This window comes from Lissotriton helveticus, chromosome 7 (assembly GCF_964261635.1).
Source record: "Lissotriton helveticus chromosome 7, aLisHel1.1, whole genome shotgun sequence".
Classification (NCBI taxonomy): domain Eukaryota; kingdom Metazoa; phylum Chordata; class Amphibia; order Caudata; family Salamandridae; genus Lissotriton; species Lissotriton helveticus.
In genome coordinates, this window is record NC_136068.1 from 673448936 (window position 1) to 673464200 (window position 15265).

Here is a 15265-nt window from a genome sequence, read left to right on the forward strand (position 1 = left end):
GCCTCACTCTGTACTTCTTTGACACTATCCAGTGCATCCTCAAACATAGTCACTTCGGGTACCCATCTAGCAGGACCTGCCACAAACATTCTTTTCATTTTTGTTTGAGCTGTCTCCTTAGCGGTTAGATCTGCAAATGCAATTTCCCTTCCCACATCATCAGTAATTGCCTTGTGGGTGCTGCACTTCACTTTTGCTCACTTCTTCGGAAGTGTCAGAGCTGACAAAAGCCTGTGTATCAATGGGCCATTCTGGATCTTTAAACCGTGTGAAGTCAGGAATCCTCCCTCCACCCAGAGCCGCCCAAATTTGTGGGCAGCTCCCAAGTCGTACTGACTGTCAGTATAAATATTGACAGTCAGTCCCTCATCCAGAAGGGCAACTAACTCTGCTGCTTGGGCCGATTGATGGGCTTTTCGTGATGTCTCGACTACTGTGTGGAGGGTAGTTATGGCATATGCTGCAGTTGTTGTGCCATCTGGTAATTTGAAACAAGAGCCATCGACATATAGCTCCCCTTGGGGTTCAGCTAGGGGAACATCAGTCAGGTCTACCCGTCCCTTCGTCTCCTCTTCAGTCTGAAAAACACAACCATGCATGTCTGTTTTCTCGCCTTCAGAAGGGAGAGGTAGTAATGTGGCTGGGTCCAGAGTGGCACATCTTTTGATGGTGACGTGTGGTGCGAATAGGGTCAGCTCATAGATAGTCAGATGTGCACTAGTAAGGTGCTACGTCTTTGTTCTGTTCAAAAGTGTATCCACAGCATGAGGTACCATAACTGTGAGATCGGTATCAAGGACGAGCCTGCTGATTGTCGGCTAGAGATAGCCACAGTTGTAACCACTTTTAGACAGCTTGGGAGGGCTCTTGCGACTTTGTCAAGCAGAGCAGAAAAATAAGCACACAGCCTCTGCTTACCTCCAAAGACTTGTGTCAGGACAGAGAGCACACAACCAGCCGTCTCGTGTACGTACAACACGAACAGCTTCTGGTAGTCAGGCGTACCAAGCACAGGCGAAGAGCAAAGCGGAAACTTTAATTGCTCAAAAGATTGTTGACAATAAGGCATCCAGGGCGAGGGTACATTCACATCTTTAGTGGTTAGCTGCAACAGCGGCTTCGTTAGTAAGGAAAAGTTAGGAATCCAATGGCAACAATATGAAGTAATGCCTGTGAAAGCTCGCATATCCCTCTGAGTCTTAGAGATGGGCAAGTGAGAGAAGTGTGGCTCAGGGGTTAGAGGCGGCAGACCCGGAAGCTGAGATCGGTCCTGGACCAGGGTTCAATTCCCCGCCTCGCCGGGTCTTGGGCTCAAAAATTCCATGGACTCGATAATTCTCGTTCCGGTGCCTACTCGACTCACGGGTTCACACTCTGCGACTCTGGGCAATAGCTTGCTTAATCTCCACTACGGCCCCTCGCGGCGGGATGCCTGGCTTTCACCTTGTGGATACCCTGCTGGGGCCATCTCACAGGGGAATACCAGGACGGGTTCCCAAGGCAAGCGCCTTGATGCCTACGGGTGATACGTGCGCTATATAAATCGCAATACATTTACATACATACATACATTTGTACAATAGCACTAATGCGTTTAGGTGTTAGTCTCCTTCCCTCCTTCGACAGTAGGTGACCTAGGTAGGTGACCTCCTGTCGACAATATTGAAACTTCAAAAGGGACACTTTATGTCCGTGCTGTGCCAAATGTAGCAATAATTTAATTGTTGCATCTTTGCAACCTTCTTTAGTGTTAGAAGCGCTCAAGAGATCGTCCATGTACTGCAGTAACACATTACCTGGGGGAAGTGTGAGGGAATCCAATTGGCCTTTTAGAGCTTGACTTTATATGCTAGGACTTTCAGTGCAGCCCTGAGGAGCACAACAGAATCGAAAGCTTCTGCAGGCCAGGGCGAATCCATCAGGTGCCTGTTATCAGGATGAATGGGAATGCTAAAGGAAGCATTTTTTTAAATCAATCATTGAAAATAATTTTGTAGTGGAAGGAATCATCGTCAGAAGGGCAGGGATGTCGGGGACCACTGGGAACTGAGGGACAACAATTTTTTTAACCTCACACAGATCAATCACAAAACGATAGACATCAGGATGATCGTCAGGGGAACCAGAAGGAGCCCTCTTAAGAATGGGAAGAATAGGGCTAGTGCACACTTTCACAGTCATCTCCTCAACAACCCCTATCTTGATCAAGTCCTTTATAATCTGCAATAGAGCTCGCTCTCCTGCTTGTGGTATTTTGTACTGAGGAATACGAGGCAAAACAGCATTGTATTTGACCTTAATCAAAACGGGAGGGATCCGTAACAGCCCTACATCAGTATCGCCTGTAGCCCACAAAGTAGTTGACACATCTTTAAACTCAGCGGGAAGGCTTTCCTCTTTGGACAAACACTGCTTGGAACTCATTACATTGGGTCCTATTGTCATATACCCACCATCCGGGGAGCAAGAAATGGTTGTGAGTCTACAGTAAAGGGACCAAAAGTCAAAGCAAGGGGCTTGGTAATGGGGCTCACAACTGGTATACCTGAAAAGCCTACCAAAACATTATTTTAACCAGACAGGGCTGCCCCGGGGACCAGTGAACAAGAAACAGAGCTATTCATTGCACCTGTATCCACCAAGAATTGCTTTGTTGAGCCCTGTAAGTCAAGTGACAAGTGAATTTATTATATAGTTTGTTAAAACTCACAATATAAAAAGACAAATCATTAAACATTGAAGTTAAAGTTATGTACAGCCTTATCCTTTTACAATTACTTAAAAAGTTAGTTAGTTAGTTAGTTGAGCCCTGTAAGTCATCAGTAACATAAGGTCCGCGCTGATCTACAGGTATCTGAACTGGTTCCTTGCCCTGTCCCTGGCTGTCCTAACCATGAGTCAACCCAGTCACTTCATCCAAATCATAGTCATCATGATAGTACTGTTGCCCCCGAGGGTCATCAAAATAGTTACGATCAGAGCGACCCTGCTGTTCCTCATTTTTCTGGCCTCTGTCATGACCACCTGCTCGATGACCCCATCCTCGAGAACCCCGTCCTCTAGGGCCGCAACCTTTTGCAACAACGTCGGGCACTCACTGCACCAGTGTCCCTCCTCCTTATTATATGCACACTGGTTTGGCCCCAAAGGTGCCGCATTTTTGCTAGTTCGGGGCAGCTGTCCGGCCAGACCAATGCCGCGTCCTCTCCCGGTTCCTCAAGCCACCTGCTGCATGAACACCTTCATCTCCTTAGTTTTCTTCACCACCTTCTCCTTCTCTTCGATCTCTTTATGATCTTAATACTGGGCCATACTTAATATCACGGATGGGGAGGAAGTAGTCCGAGTGCTCCCTGAAGCCTGAAACCGAGTCACAATCTCGGGAAGCAGGTTTGTAACAAATCTGTTTACGAACAGTCGGACACCTCCCTCAATCGACACGTCCTGCCCACTGAAGTCCAAAAACACACCTTCAAACCTAGTTAAAAAATAATTTATACTATTGTCTTTCTCCAGACAACGTGCTGTTAACTTGTGCAAGTCTACTTTTCCAGGTGGAATTAAAGAGTGCATGTAGGTAATAATTTGACCTGGGAAAGCTAATATCTCAGCCTTGGGCTTCTCACCAGGCTTCTTCTCTTTATCCCATGCCTTGATCTCATACCAAGTGCCACCCAACTCCACAACATGGTCCTGCGTATGCACCTGCAGCCAAATATCAACGGACACCAATAAGCCAAAAAACATCTCAATGTCTGCTAACGTCTTCACCGTTGACGATGCACCCTCCGTTAACTCTTCATAATATACAGTTGGATTTTTCCTAGGGTCATGTCATTGAGTCTTAAGAGATAAAACCTCACTCCTTTTCCAAGGAGCATAAACCCATTGTTCTTGAAAACGAGCCTCTACTCGCTGCCTGACAACTGCACCATGCTGATCACGCAACGCCGGTATTTCAGGGTGAAAAATAGGATGTACTTCCCTCATCGTTAACTGAGACACTGTCGGCGGGCTCTTCTGATGCAACCTACCTCGATAACCAATCAGTGTTGCAACATTACTAAAAACGTCATTAGGGGCCATGTCGGCAGCATACACACGGTCCCGGATGTCATATATTATCTGAGGTGCGAAACCATTGAAACACTGCTCCCGCAACCCTATTAAGGTAGCGGACATATGCTTGAGGGCAATCTGCTGTACAAACGGCTCATTTTCCTTCAACACATCCCACACATCCTCCATGCTGTAAATCCAAGCCCATTGTGCAGCCTGATAAGCTACCATCTTTTTCTCTACATTTCCCACATCAGATCGAATCAGCACCCGCCCCATTCGCTCCAGAGCGGTTTCCCAACCCCCCTCGTCCAGTCCATGTACTGGCGTCCCAAAACTCAGCAATGTTGAGGAAGATATATTCGAGGAAGACACAATAGATGAAGGAACAGACACTAAAGTTATTAATGGCTGTGTCGAGGGTGAGAGGGATGGAGAAAGAGTGTAAGCGGAAATAATAGGCGTTGCAGACGTGACTTGCAGTCATCACAGTCGCGGCAAATGAGGCTAGAGAAAGAGCAAGAGGTGCTGTAACTGAGGCAGCCAGGTCAAGAGCAGAAGAACTAGAGGTGGAAGCAGGAGGGGCAGAAGACTGGGGTGTCGGGACAACAGGGTATATCCTCTGTGGGGCATAGGGAGGTGGAGGTCGAGCGTCTAACAACTCCTCCATAAATGCATCGCCTTCCTCTCGGGCAACATAAGATTTGTCACATTGTAACCTAAACTTCCTGTCAGCACACTCTATACCTTTTTCCACCTTCTCTCTATCGTACTCTACTGCTTTCTGAGTCACTGTTTGCATTTTTCCTCTTCAGGCCTCTTATTCTGCTTTCATTAGCCTTTGCCTTGCTTCCTATTGAGATACCTGAAGATAATCAAAGATTGATTGCCTACTTCCTTTTGCGAACAACTTATCCTGCATGAAATTCAGTTTTTGTTCATCAAAGGTACCTGTTAGCGGCCACTGCAACTCGTCATTGTCCCTTGTATATTTGTGCCATAGTGTACTAAACATAATAGGGCCAAGGCCATGCTTAACATACATATCAAAGTTCGCGGTGCCTTCGGAGGCGCAGATTTCCTTTCCTCTAATCGAGCCTCAGGGGAACAACAACTTCACCCCAAACAACACATCTTGCTCAAGCAGGGCATCCTAATAGGGGACAAGTTCACTATTTGTGGCAGACAAATAGCTCGCAAATATCTTTCAAAAAGGCCAGTGCTCAGACCGGATCAAATGAAGAAAACCAAAATTCAGTCCTCAAACTGCACCAAAGAGAAGAGTCAAACTCGCCAAATCCATTATGCTGCCTGGCAGAGTGTCCATAGACGCTCTGTGTTCAAATCGGTCCGCAGACCTACCAAGTTCAAATCAAATGGTCCTCAGACCATACTTAAGATTATTTAAAATGGCGCCATATTCACAAGGAACCAGGACAAACACCCCTGGTACACACAGGTTGAACAAATGTATTCTTCACTGCCGACTCTTTGGACAAAACGGTTAGATCCAAGGGTTTTGCCTTTCAGGACCCCAGCCGGGAGGACCACTGGGCGAGGCACTGCCCGATCAGACAGGTGGGGCAGCTGCGAGTACTAGGCTCTATCTTGCAGGGATCCGCGATCCGCCCATCCAACCCGACGTGGCCCAATCCTCCCAAGCCCGTCCGCAGGCATGGATGGGGCAGGCCGATGGAGTCCCTGTTCGCACGCCAACTGATAGAAGTGACCCAAATAGGGTCACCCGGGTCACTCGTGACCACCTCTTGGCCTTCTAAACCAGTGAAGAGTCGGTCGGACAATGGAGAATATAAACCCAAGTTGTTTATTAGCATTGCGCTGCAGCTGAGCCCAGTCTGACCAGCCTCACAAGATGGCTGCCGAGGGACTGACTCCCCCCAACATAACATGAGATATTATACTTTTCCAAATCCCTAAGATCATGCCCAGGAAAATTGCAGTCCAGGCACTTGCAAACAAAGGAGGCACAGAAGGATGAGCTACGGTCCTGGGACCGGGTACATGTTATCTCTGCTCCACGGTTACTCTGCCCATGCCCCCCATTCTAGATGGTGGGTATGAGCCTATCTAACAGCAAAGGTATGTCATAATAGAGAGTACATTCATTATTACAGCTAAAACTCAGTCTTGGAGAAACACAAAGAAAGATACATGGAGGCAGTTTTCTGCTGGAGGAAGCTGTATGAGGCGGGAGCTCAGCTTCGATCATAGAACAGAATGACAGCTACTAATAAAATGGTACCATGAATGCTATCTTGACACAGAATGAAACATAAGCAATGGGACAATAACATTTTCAATTCTAACAGCTGCCAGGGAATTGTGCCACTATGTCAGTTATGATGTTTTTGGAATTGCAGACGACTTGGATATTCAGTGAATGGTAAGATTTTCTGTTCCTATAAAAGTACTCATTCACTGATGGGGGACAAATGGAATATGCCTCTTTACTACACGAGTCATTAGATCGAGTGCCTTTCCAATGCGGTTGTTACAACGACTGCATTGTTACAACGCAGTACCATTACAACGCAAGTTGTTACAATGACTTGCTCTAGATGGCGCGCTGAACTTAGGAATAGTATTATTTACTATTCCAACTCCAGTGTGTGCAACATTAGGGAAGGTGTTGGAATAGTAAATCATACTATTTCTTAGTCTAGAGCGCCATCTAGAGCAAGTCGTTGTAACAACTTGCGTTGTAATGGTACTGCGTTGTGAAGGTATTGCGGAGTAATGTCCGCATTGTAAAAGTTGTTTCCCAGACAAATGGCTACATGCGTTCCATCAATGCAACCAATTACACGGGGAAACCGGGCTACCTGATAGAAGTCTAATTTAGTTTGCTGCAATTCTTGTGGGGTTGAGGGGAAGCTAATTTGGTGGTGTATCCTGCTCAACATGTTGTCAATGAAAGATTTGAAAAAGCGCGATAGGCCACTTTGTGACACTTGTTCAGCTAAAGCTACTACACCCTGGAAACTACGTGATGCTAGGAGGTGCAGGGAACATAGGACCTGCACATGAGTGGGTATGGCATGTGTCCTGCAAGTCTGACTCTACATTAGGGGATCTAATTCAGAAATCAGATCATAGATCATGTCTGCATTTAACTTATACTTGTCATAGATCTCTTCCTCTGTCTGCCCAAACAATGTATTGCGCACTCTAAAAATGCGCTCCTGTATCTTCCTTCTTCTCTGTGCTGCTGCTCGGAGCGTCATCCTCCTCGCCATGACGTAGAGCACAGCCATTGTGAAACATTCTTAGGCCTTCTGGGCCTGTTTAAATACTTTACCAATGCTTCCCACCTGTTTTTGTTGTTTTCACCTGGTTACCACTGCCTGAAAATTACGGTATTTTGCAATCGCAAAATTGCGATTTCCAACAAAATAGCAAATTGCAATTTGTCATGCATAGCTTGTCGAGTCCCAATTTGCGATTACCAAATACAATACAGAATCGGTAAATTGGAAATCGCAATTTTGCGATTCTCTATTTTTGCGATTTACATGGAAACTCTGTACATTTTTATGATGCATTGCTTAGGGCTATTTTGCAATCGCAAACAGCCTTTTTTTAGCGATTCGCAATGTTTGCGATTGCATAATAGCTTGATGCATGTGACCCGCAGTGTATTGTGTATTATAGAGAGTGGGACCCCCATGGTCCCTAACGGACTCCGGAGTCCGTAGTAAGTGATTGGGTGGGGTTAATGAAACTCATGAGGCAGTACGTTTCAGCTAATGGTTGCATTCTATAGAATTAAGGACGTTAAATGCTGACCTCCATGTGTGGTGTCATTTACATTTCATTTAATTTACATGCTAGCAGACTTGGAAGGATGCTACACAATGTAGGTGGAAAATGGTGCTGGGAATACACTGTCCCAATTTTTCAAGATTTTTAATGGGGAAGGCATGCCCAAGCATCCTTGTAGCAGGTTGGGCTTGTTTGGTGCGCATGGTGCATTTAGGGCTTAGTTTTTCCAGTTCTCTGTCTGTAACACACTTGATGTCCCTAGTAAGTATGGAAAAAACTGGCATAATTTACTTAAAATGCCCCAAAAAGTACACAAACTGATTCATTATTACGCAAAATGCTGGTCCTCCATCTCATGTCTGAACAGAATGCAAGGAGGCAGTTAATGGTTAAAATGGTGAAAATCTTGTTTATGTGACGTATCGGCCACATGCATCATTGTTGCCGTTTGCGATTTCTTAATTGCGAAAATTAAGGAATCGCAATTAAGTAATCGCAAACGGCTATGCATCAAGAAATTGCAATTTTTTTTGTGGTTTCTTAAATTTCCTTAATTGCGATTCACAATTTGCGAATCGCAATTAAGGAATCCCTTCCCATGGATTCCTATGTGCCTAGAGGCCCATAGGAATGAATGGGAAGCCATTCTCATTTTGCGATTCGCAATTAAGGAATCGCAAAATGAGAATGCTATTTCAAGGGTGCGGGGGGGGGGTCCAAAGGACCCCCCTGCACCCCTGAAATTTAACTTTAGGAACATTTGTCACACACACATGCCCCAAGGGCATGTGTGTGTGTAAAATGAAACTTTGAAAAATGCACTTTGTGCATTTTTCAAAGTTTTCGCAAATTACCATGAAGGTGAACTTCATGGTGATTTACCTCTCCCTATTTGCGAATTCGCAATTTCTAAAGTGTGATGCATTGCATTTAAGAAATCGCAAATTGCGATTTCTTAAATGCAATCGCAATTTTAAAAAAAACGCAACATAATTGCGATTCCTTAAATTGCGAAAAAATAAAAAAACATGATGCATCACAAAAAAGGAAATTGCATTCGCAAACGGCCGAATTTTGCGATTCGCACCGTTTGCGAATGCAATTTACCTTGATGCATGTGCCCCATAGTGTAGTAGCATAAACTCAAACACGAAATAATTGTAATATGTATACCAGAAAATATGCAATGTTACATCAGCATAAAGCAGATTTGAACTGGACTTAATCTGTACTTAACACAGCTGTATTTTATCACCACATCTCCATTTGTTCTCTCAACCGACTGCCATCTATTGTCTTCTAGCATCCAGTCTTCATTACAACTGTTAGAGTATTGAGAACGTGTACCCCTGCCCTCATTTTGTCCTTATGAGTCACGGATGGTTGTTGGCCTAAGTGTATATACCCATCATGTATGTGTGCTGAAGACCGCCGTGACATGGAATGCGAGGCAGAGTGGGGCGTTATAGTGAGTATGTTCTCACAACGTGCATACTTCTTTATTGAGAGTAACGACGGTCAGGTCACCAGGGAGGATTAGAGGATTGACAGTGGTGGCAGGAACAGATCGTAATAGCACAGCCGGCCTTTTTACCTGTTGCCTGCCAGGAAGATTTGCCTACTGACCCCTCTTGTTTTGAATTGGTCTGACAGTTCCCTACAGCCGAATTCTTCTCTCCATCCCTGTGAATTATTGATATCACATGTATTGTTAGAGTCTGTATGTGCAGGAGGGTGTGCCGAGAGTGTATGTGCCATGCATCACTGTGGCAACCCAGGAATCCTTTTGATTTCCTGCCAGGAAAGGTGCTTCGGATGGAGGTTGGAGAGAGACAACCAGACAGCAATATGAGTAGCAGGGGACTGCCAGAGCATTCCTCAGTTTTTGTTGTGGTAAGAAGGATAGGACACAGAGGGCCTCTTTGCAGTTGTTAGATCTGGCACCATTGGCGTGGGTCTCCCTTCCATTTTTTGCTGTTGCTTCATGTGTTTTTGCTGGTTATATATGCTTAGGCACCGTGCCACTCCTATTCAGTGCCTCAGTGCAAGTGCTCCCTATGGTAAATTGATGTATGGATTACTGACTCCATGATTGGCTGGGTTGGTTTACTTGTCAGATACTAGTACAGTGCAATGAGTGCGCCCAGGGCTTGTTTTATTTATTAATATTTTTTTTAAGGTTTTATATAGCGCTGGCTAGACCCGGAGGTATCAGAGCGCTTTACATGAGTGTCAGACCATAGTTGCAGTTTACAACGTTACAAAGGTTACACAATTATTAGAGCTTGGCAAACAGGTACATGTAAGGTTGAGACAAACAACAAGGACATATAGGTAAGGGAAAAAGCAGGCAATGGGAGAGATTCAGAGGAGCGGGATAGGAGCTGGGGAAGTGGACAGAGAATGGAGGAGAGGAAGAGGAGGGGAGGGTGAGAGACGCCGCATAGAAAGAGGAGGGGGAGGATGACGGGGACACAGATCGGTAGACGAGTCAAGGCTGCGTTCAAAGACCAGTAAGCTATGATCCCAGGGAAAGTGGTATCATTTCCCCATCTCTATTGCGAGAGGCTCCCTATATGCAGTGGACTCTCTCAGAGGGGTCTCTGAGACTCCAAGGCCTACATACTGGATCCTTCCCTAAAAAGGGGACAGGGAGTGCTTTGGCAATGGGTGCCATACCATACCTCTACTGTGAGTGGCTCCCTTGGCGCTGTGGACTCTCTCAACAGGTTCGTTGAGACTCCTGAGTATAAATATTGGATCTTTCCCCAACAAGAGGAGGAGTGCGTAGTCAAAGGGCACAAAAGGACAGGGGGCTAGGCGGTGTAGTAGGCAGGGGAAGTAGACAGAGAAGGAAGGAGGGGGAAGAGGGTGAGAGACACAGCATGAAGAGAGGAGGGGGTGGCTGGGACACAAACCGGTAGACAAGTCAAAGCTGCGTCCAAAGTCCAGTAAGTTGTGATCCCAGGGGAAGTGGTATCATTTCCCCATCTCTATTGCGAGAGGCTCCCTATGCGCAGTGGACTCTCTCAGAGGGGTCTCTGAGACTCCAAGACCTACATACTGGATCTTTCCCCAAAAAGGGGAGAGGTAGTGCTTTGGCAAGGGGTGCGACACCATATCTCTACTGTGAGTGACTCCCTCAGTGCTGTGGTCATTCTCAGCAGGTTTGCTGAGACTCCAGAGTATAACTATTGGATCTTTCCCCAACAAGGGAAGACGAGGAGGAGTGCTTAGTCAAAGGGCACAAATGACAGGGGGCAAGGCGGTGTAGCAGGCAGGGGAGAGGTTCAGGAGATAGCAGCAAAGGAAGTAGACAAAGAAAGAAAGGGTACTAAATGGGAACAGACAGCATCAGTTAGGGGGACAGACTGTTTTCTCTATGTGGCCATGAGTTTGCCACATCTCTAAGGTAAAAACCCAGCACAGGCCATTCCAGAAGCTTTGCCATCCAGGACATGAAGCACACAGTTTGTAGTTCGAATTATTTTTCACAATTCACTGAAGTTTATAGTACACTGCACATCAGCAATCCAGATGTTTTCATATTAAGTTCTTGGGTGCAGAGGATGATGCCCACAAACCAAATGCTGCTGGTGGGCTTGCAGCACTGGTTGTGCAACCCAGAGAAGCAGCCTGTAAAGTGTGTCTCAGGCCTGCCAGTGCAGAGCCTTTGTGCAGTCTGGTACTGCCATGTAAATTGGGCAAGTGCACCCACTTGCCAGTCCCTAAATCCTCCCTTTTCTGCATATTATTCACCCATATGGTAGGCTCAAGGGCAGGGTGTATTGTAGGAAAAGGGTAGGACATGCCTTATGTGTGTGGCATGTCCTGATAGTGAATTACAGCCATTTTCATTTTTCACTATTGCAAGGCTACCTGTTCCCCATAGGCCAGAATGGGCAGTTTGATTATAACATCTTATAATCCTAACTGACTCAGGGAACTAGGTGGAAATTTGAGTTTAGTATGCCTGAACGCAGAATGATAAAATACATATTTTAGTGAAGTTGGTTTTAACATTCTGTGTTTGAAAATACCACTTTTAGAAAGTAGGTATTTTCTTGTCTTTCTATCCAAGCCTGCCTCTGCTAGGTTGTGTATTCCTTGTCTGGAGTTTGAGTGACAGGGGCTGGGGGATTCCAGGAGACAGGGCGAATCAGCACAGGGCTGAATAGACCCATCTGCATGTAGAGTAAGGGGAGCACCTGGGACCTGAATAAGGTCGTGGCTACCTTCCACAATGCTGGCTCCACCTTCTGTGGTGCATCTGATGTCCCTGGCCCACACTGTCACAGGAAAGAAGGAGTCTTGTCAACAAAATGCTCCAGGACTGACCAGAACTGGTTTGGACTAGGTACAGACACACAGAGAATAGGTGTATAAAAGGGGGGACCCAGACCCCAGAAAGTTAGACCACTTTTGGGAACTAAAAAGAACCTTTGCTGAGGAGAGGAACCAGAGAGAAACTGAAGGAGGAGACTATCCCTAAGCTGAGTGCTGTTTGGGGGATGGGTCTGCAGAGCTTGCCTGACTGCCAAAGAAAGGAGAAAGGAACTTTGTGCTACTTTCATCAACTTGTAAAGGATGTCCAAGGGCTTTGGAAATCGATCTTGCCTCCTGCTGAAGTCTCAGGGATAACAGACTTCACCAAGCAGCTCCCCTGAGTCTTTTGTAAAGTGCCTGCTGTTGTGCTGGGCCTTCTGAGGGACTGCATGTCACAAGGAGCTGGAAGCGCGACTCTCGAAGAAGAAGTGTGACGCCACCGGAGCCGCTGTCGTCGCATCACTGAAGAAGGGTGTCGCCGCTGCTGCCTCGCAGAGCACCTTGCATCGCCGGAGAAGAGTGTCACCGTCACAGCAGACGCCATCGCTTCACCGGAGAAGCGTGTCGCCGCCGCAACCGCTGTTGTCGCATCACTAAAGAAGGGTGTCGCCGCTGCCGCATCGCTGAAACGCCTCGCATCACCGGAGAAGATTGTCACCGTCGCAGCAGATGCCGTCGCATCACCAGAGAAGCATGACGCCACGCCTGTCGCGACTCAGAAGATTCGCTGAGTCGCAGCACGGCCGTCGGACATGCATGCATCGTTGTCGCATCAAGAAGAAGACGCCATTTTGTTTCATTGCACCGGATCTTCATCGCATCACGTCGTTGCGGGTCGCATCACTGCGGAAGTGCAGTAAGAAACCGATGCATCACCTCCCCATGCAGAGAAGAACCGACGCATCACCGACCCCTGCTCAGCAGTAGGGAACCGATGCATCACGTTCTTGCATGTAAGGTACCGACGCATCACCTTCCCTGCAACACTTTCGTTGTATAGCGTTACGCATCCAAAGGTACATGACACTTAAAGTGTCGCATTTACCATCTAAAGAGAACTAAGCTATTTCTACCATTTTTAAAGTACAGTATTGTGAATTTTTGTCGTTTGTTGTTGTCGTGCCTGCTTGCAAGCCGCCGATTCAAATCACGGGGTTGGCAAAGTAATGATTGGCAAATTACGGGATGACACCCTAGGGCGCATGCGCTAAGTCATGCGCATGCGCATTGATCATAACAGCGTATTTAGGCCCGCCTTACGCTTCCGGATACGCTTTGCGATTAGCCCGTTTCAGAACATACGTTCCGGGTCACGGTGTGGTGTCGTCCGAGGAGTTAGTGGTCGGAGCCTGTTTTCGGCGTTCTTTGCGGTTCTAAGCGTCGTGGTACTTTGTGAGTACTGCCACCGCTTTCCTTCTGACTGTTTCTTTAAATGTACTATTTGTTTAACCTATTTTAGTTGAGCGAATATTGATTATCGCTTACTGTGTGTGCACACCGATAATGTCGGACATTCTTTGAGAGAGTGTGGAGTTCCCACATTCATGACTTAGTGTTCTTTTTTCTGACATAAATAAAAGACGGAAAGTTTCCTTCTCAAATTCTATATTCCGGCGTGAACTTCAACCTTGTGATTTGAAACAAGGTTTTTCTTACCGACTATAGAACTTTGGTTGCCTGTTTAGTTTAGGATTTGTTACCTGATTTTATACGGAAGTAGGAGTTTCATATATCTTGTGAGTCCTGATTTACTCTGCACCTTTATGACTTAGAAACCTGCAGACCCCCTGCAATCTGAAGCTCCAGGTTACAGAAGATTGACAAGACTCTGACCCTGGTGAAGATTGTGGAGTGCTGTTTCTTCCCCTACTACCCTTGTTTTGTGTCCCCCTTTTTCCCCCTAGTCACCTCTTGAGTGTTAGTGTTAATTTTCCGACACCCAACGGTGATAGGGGTGAAATTGGGTACTTACGTCGAGCTTCCACGACACTCCTGAGACAATAAGGTACGTGCACGACAGTTGTCTTGTGTTAAGTCTATACGAAAATACGTATTTTTACACTACAACTTTTGTGGTGTCCATCTGTAGTGTTGTCACTGTGTTACTGTATGTGTTCACAATGCTTTACACACTGCCTCTGAGATAAGCCTGCCTGCTCGTGCCAAACTACCAAGGGGGTGAGCAGGGGTTATTTTAGGAGTGTACCCCTTACCCTGACTAGACGCAAAGGTCCCTATTTGGTCAAAGGTACCTACCTCTGCCAACTAGAGACCCCCGAATCTAACAGCAGTGTAAGGACAGCACAACCCCCTTTCCTGAGTCATTTTTAGGTCAAAGCCGACCAGCTAATGACATCTCGGGGCATTCAGAAAGCTTTCCTAAGTTTAAATTCTGCCCATTGCTTACCATCAGCTTTGTGGTTGCTTGCTTTCTATTTGCTGGCTCTTTTTGTTTTAGGCTGTCCAGCTTGATTTCGTCCCTGCTGTTGCCCATATCCTGTATTCTTCCACTAGTACTGAATTTCTGTAATCAGGTCTTTAAATCTTGTTCTTATCTTGTCACCTTTGCTGTGTTTCCAAAGACAGAGGTCAAATTTCAGGCTCTGCCACTCTATGCCATTACGCACTATGTCAGTGTACTCTACACCACTCTGTTTTATTCCACACCACTGTACTCTATGCCACTGCTCTCTGCATAAATCTACTCTGCGTTGCTCTACTCTGCACCACTCTGCTCTGCACGACTCTATGCCACTTCACTCTACGCCACTGCACTCTATGACACTATACACTGCAAGACTGCACTTTCTGCCATTGAACTCAATGCCTCTCTACTCTGCACCACTACACTGTGTGCTATGCCACTGCATGCTACTCCACTCTACATCATTGTGCTCTATTTCACTGCACTCTATGCCACTCTATTCTACTGTGCACCACTATACTCTACGCCACTTCTCTCTGCACCACTCTACTCTGCACCACTGCCCTTTATGCCACTGCGCTCTACGTCACTTCACTCTACGCCTCTCTACCTTACTCTGCACCACTCTACTCTCTGCAGGAACACTCTTCCCCACTCTACGATGCATCACTG